Source organism: Acinonyx jubatus, chromosome A1 (genome assembly GCF_027475565.1).
Source record: "Acinonyx jubatus isolate Ajub_Pintada_27869175 chromosome A1, VMU_Ajub_asm_v1.0, whole genome shotgun sequence".
NCBI lineage: Eukaryota > Metazoa > Chordata > Mammalia > Carnivora > Felidae > Acinonyx > Acinonyx jubatus.
In genome coordinates this window covers 28,604,012-28,609,529 of record NC_069380.1, presented here as the reverse complement: position 1 = coordinate 28,609,529, position 5,518 = coordinate 28,604,012, and the positions used below count along the sequence as shown (strand labels likewise).

Here is a 5,518-nt window from a genome sequence, read left to right as displayed (position 1 = left end):
GAATTGTTACCGTCTCAACAGGAGCGAGGATTACATTTTCCTGCCTTCCTTGTATCCAAGAGTGGCCATATGATTACTTCCTGCCCATGGACTGTAGGTAGAAGTGATGTATGTTGCTTCTGAGTGGAGCGTTTAAGGGGTGGGTGGGTGTTCTCCATTTTTCTCTCTTTCCCTCTGTAGTTTGAGAGGGAGGGACTTTGAGGCTGTAAAGGATGACAGGTTCACGAGATGGAAGGAACCTGGGTTCTGGAATCACCGTGTGGAAGGAAGCCATTCGCTGACCAGGAACATCACCCTGGGCTGATACAGGAGTGAGAAATCAACTTCTGTTGTCTTAGTCTGCTGAAATGGCCTCATTTTCCTTACATGAAACATTAGTATTTTCCAGTTGACCCCCTTACTCCTAGTCACACAAATAATCTTCCTCTGGATCCACCTGCTTTAAACAGAGCAGCGCAGGGGTTATAAATACCCATAAAGCTGTTTATCACAGCAAGAACTAAAAAAGTGCCTGTTTTCTTTCTTTCTGCCTTTTAAGCACCAACAATATCTGCCACAGTGTAAACACCCCACACATCGTCTTTATTGAATTGAATCAAGGGTGCTAGGAAATACATTAAATTGACTAAAAGAAGGTACACTTTATTTTAAACGTGGAGCTGTGAGGGCAACTAGTATCTTAACCAGTTGCACGAAACAGTTTGTTGGTCCACCGGTGATGCAGAAGGAAAGAGCTGGTTTGTGCCATGTGGTGACATCTAACAGATACCACCAGGTGTTTCTGACTTGTTGCTGGGTGACCGTTGTTTCACATTTAAGGTCACTGGCCACAGACACCTGCATTTTTGCATGTTACTGCTGAGACCGCAAAAGCCCTCTGAGGGGTTGAGCAATTTGCCTAAGGTCACATGATAGGTAAGAGGAGGGAGACGGGTTTCCATCCGGGTCTGTCTGACCCCACAGTCCAGCACTGGCCACCACCACGTTTCACAGCAGAACAAGGAACTCTTGACTTGTGTGAGTGACACGAGTGTGACATTGGGATATAAATCATTACTGTGGTGCACTTCTGGGCCCCAGGTTGTGTGGTTGGACTGACGCTGGGCCTTTGTCGAAGGTTCAGGTCAGTTGGGAAGCGGGCTTGAAAAGAAGAAGGAGAAGGAAAGGCAGAAAGAGAAGGAGTGGGGTGAGTGTGTGGGGGGGAGGAGGTGGGGGAGGTGGAGGAAGTCGATTTCAGGCTGTATTAAGCATATTCTAATGCCCATTAAGGCATGTTCTTTTTGGGTGTTTCAGATGAATGGTGGTCTCCCTATGATGACAGAATTCCCAAACCTCATCTCCCACTGAAGGAACCTGATAGTATGTAGCTCAGCTTCAGCCTCCAGCCTCCAGGAAAGATTAGAGAAATGACCCTTTAGACCTGTTTCCTCGTCACTTGATGGGGCTTTGGAATGCCGGGCAGACTGGATGGCATTGAGGCTGGTTTGGAGGGCTTAGAGGGGCTTCAGACGCTAGTATACCCAGGATAGTAAAGCCAAGATTTCTTTTTTTTCCCTAGGCTGATGTCCATTAACCTGCTGACCGATCTAGCCTGGGTCTCTGGCTCAACTCATTCCTCTGGAAGAGATGGGTATGAGAAATGCCGCTCAAGGACTGAATACAGGGGCTTTGGGGGTAGAGTTTCAACGGGGGTGTTGAGAAAGTAACTAGAAATAGGAGCTATCCACAATTAGATTTTGATTAAGGAATTAAGTCTTTGTAAATTAATTTCTACCTTCCATGTTTGCATTTTTAAATTTTTCTTTCTTTACTGCTAATGGTAGGCTGATTTATTGGCTCAGGTTCTTCACTCCTCCCAGGTATTCACATGCTTTTTCCCTGTGATTCTGCAGTTCCTTCCACTAGAGATAACTTATTTGTTGTTGTCATGTGACTTGTTTTGGCCAATGGGCTGTTAACAGACCTCCAAGCAGGCACTTGACATCTACTTGCATGGTTGGGCTTAATTTTTCATACATTCCCCCCCCCCCCCCCCCCCCCCCGCCATCATGAGAATATGCCAAGTTAGCCCACTGGTCTCAGGAGGATAAGAGATGCATGGAGCAGATCTGGTCCCAGTTTGCAGCTTAGAGCTGCCCAGATGAGCTCAGCCTGTATCAGATTGGCTCCAGTCGATACACAAATGCACGAGTGAAATGCATGCTTTTTATTGTGTGCTGTTGACATTCTATGGTTGTTTGTTATGTTACCAACATAACATATGTTATCAACAGCTGATTGATACATTACTAGAAGTTTCTTTTAATGCACTCTAATCCTTTCTTTGGTGAATTTATAAGTAAAATAATTTGACAAACCTTGGGCAGGATACCTCCTGGATTTAGATGTTCCCAAGTTCAGAAAGCCTTCTCTACATTCTGGCGAGGGCTGGGGCAAGTCTGGAAAGGAAGGAGTTGGGAGACGCTGATCACTCTAGAATAAGAATCTGTTGTTACACCTTGAATGAATAGTTCATTGTACATGAAATACTCCTTTTATCTTTAGGTTAAAACTTTAGGGTGTTTAACTCTGATGAGGTAAACAGACTGAGAGGGAGTTTTTGGATGTGCCTGGAATTTGCACAGTCTGAAATACCAGACTGTGGAGACTCTACGTGAATCTCAGGATTGGGAAAAACTCTGTTGCCTTCAAATCCATCCTCCTGCTTTCAGAAAGGACTGTATATATATTTTTAAGTTTATTTATTTATTTTGAGAGAGAAGCACAAATGGGGGAGGGGCAGAGAGAGGGGGAGAGAGAGAGAATCCCAAGCAGGCTCCATCGGTACTGTCAGTGGGGAGCCTGATGTCGGACTCAAACTCACGAACCATGAGATCATGATCTGAGCCGAAGTCAGCTGCTTAACCAGCTGAGCCGTCCAGGCGCCCCAGGAAGGATCATATTTTTAAACATAGTATTTTCTTTTTCTGATTTGGCAGAAATACATCCCATTTTGGAAAATACAAGAAGCAATAACGAAAAAAATGAAAATAATCTATAATCCTACTAGCCAAAGATAACTACAATCAACATTTTGGGATTTTCCCTGTGACTTTTCAAAATGTATTTTATCCTGCTTATTGTTAGCGCATGACTTTATATCTTGAGGATTTTTTCATGTTGTGACTTTGTAAACATCTGTTTCACGGAAGAAGGGCAAAATGAATATTTTGAAGACTTAGCAAATGATTTCTGAAGTTAATTGCACCAATTTACAGTCTTACCTGATACATGTGAGAGTTTCTTTCCTTTTTTTTTTAACTTTAAGTTAAATGAAATTACATTAAATTTTTACTTTCATTTTTTGAGAGTTTCTATTTCACTTTTCCCAATATACTTTGCAGATGCGTTAAACATCTTTGCTGTTAAAACAAAATTTTTTTAAAAAGGTATTTTATCACAATTCTTTGAAGTCTGTGTCGATTCCATGCCTCCTCTGGGGTTGCTCAGTTGGCTGGAAAAACAACCATGCTGGTTGGTTTCACTTAACTCCATAACTAGTGATCTCAAGTGAGCTTTTGTTTTTGCCTGGCAATCTGCCTCCATTTTCCACTCTCCTAAACTATTTCACACCTTCTCCTCTTTCCTCCAACCTTCGTCTCCCTCCTCACTCTCTGCTGATGATCTCAGTCCATATTTCATAGAGAACATGAATAGAGCTCCCACATGCTATCCTGGCCATCCTGCTTGTATTGATGCCCATTTACTCTACTCTATCATGATGCCCATGATCTGAGATCAGTCCCTTTTGATGCTCTCTAGATTTAATCCTTTCTTGCCCACCTAAGCACTTCACTCTGGCAAGTCTCTTCTCTTTCTCCTACATTATTATTCCAGTTATCATACAAACATGCTCTAATGTCTCCGATCTTAAAAACAAAACAAACCTCCAAACCTCCATTGACTTCACATCTCCCTCCCACATCTAGCTACTGCCTCTCTTTTGTCCTTTAGAGCAAAGTCTTCAAAAGATTTGTGCCACAGTCTCTGCTTCCTCTCCTCCCCATTCTCTTTTGGCCACACTTAATCAGGTTTCACTCTGCCCAAAGGGCCATTGTCAAGGTCCCCAGTGATCCCATGTTGCCAGTGGTCAATGCATCTTCTCCACCCCTGTAGCATTTGATACAGTCGGTCATTCCTGAAGACTTGCTTCATACTGGCTTCTGAGATACTGCTGATTCTCCTGCCTACTGGGCGCTTTTCTCAGAGTCTTTGCAGTTTCTCTGTATCTCCATATCTTAAGGTTGGAGGCTCCAAGGTTTAGCCCTTGGACCTCCTCTCCTCTTTATTTACTTTCATTGCCTTTTGACCAGTTCAGTCTCATGACTTTATATGACATCTACATCCTGATGACTCCAAAATTGATATCTCCAGCATGATCTTCTCCCTGAGCCCCTGACTCATGCATCCAACTGCCTGCGTGACTTTGCCAATGGATAATCTAACATCTCAAAATTATCACATGCAAACAATCTCCTGATTCCGTCCTTATCATCAACACGCAGTCTTCCTCAGGCAAACACTCTCCTTCCACGAATTTGCTGAGGCCCAAAACTTTGGAGTCAGCTTTGATTCTTCTCTTTCTTTCATACTTCTGATCCAGTCTGCCAGGGATTCTGTTGACTCTACTTCCAAAGGATGCCACATCCCCCTCTCACTCCCTTCAGCACTTCCAGCCTGGTCTGAGCCACTACTGGTTCTCACCTGGATGACTGCAAAGCCTCCCGGTTAATCTCCGTCATTCGGCCTTTCCCATTCCCCCTTTCCCCACATCTATCCTCCACACAGTGGCTGACTCATCCTTTTAAAGCTAAATTCAGATCATGTCAGTCCTCCTGGCAGAATCCTCCCATGGCTTGCCGTCCACCCCACACAGAGTAAAGCCAAGGTCCTGGCCTACAGGCCCCGTGCCCACCAGTCCCTGCTGTTCTCTACCTTCATCTCCTCCTGCTGCCCCCCTGCTCGCTGTGCTCCAGCCAAATGGGCCTCCTTGCTGTTCCTCAGGCATGCTCAGCTTAGGGCCTTTATGCTCACTGTGTACACAGTCAGGGTGTTCTTCCCCAGCTAGCTCATTGCTTTAGCCTCCTTTCCTTTTTGCCTCTTTTCCTGGGTGTCCCGGAAGGGGCCACCGTGAAAAGGCCTTTACAGAGAGGAGTAACAGATCAACCAGAGGATAGATGCAGGTGTTCTTGTCAAGGGACTACAAGAGAGTGCCCCCACTGACTGGGGGTATCTGCTACGAACCCATTCCTGCCCCACGAGAGGGAGATTCAGTTTCCAACACCTTCTCGTCTCAGAGAGAGCCATGTCAGTTTATGACAGTACCTGACAAGGAGGAGGTTTCTTTCCCCCCTAATGCCTCACTTCTCCCCTCCTCCCCACCTCCCCCCCACTATCCCAGGAGGGGTCAGAAATGACGGGGAACAAAATGGTGAAGGAGGGCTAAGAGAGGAGTAAACATAAAATGTTATTAAGGTCT

At 44.9% G+C, this 5,518-nt stretch overlaps 1 long non-coding RNA gene across 1 annotated transcript; it reads left to right on the top strand.

Annotated features, from left to right (window-relative positions):
* Positions 1 to 772: 772 nt before the first annotated feature.
* On the top strand, positions 773 to 3,339 carry LOC113601029 (uncharacterized). The gene is made up of 3 exons (XR_003422159.2): positions 773 to 1,186; positions 1,559 to 1,630; positions 2,979 to 3,339. It is a non-coding gene; the product is annotated as an uncharacterized LOC113601029 (long non-coding RNA).
* The last annotated feature ends 2,179 nt before the right edge of the window (positions 3,340 to 5,518 follow it).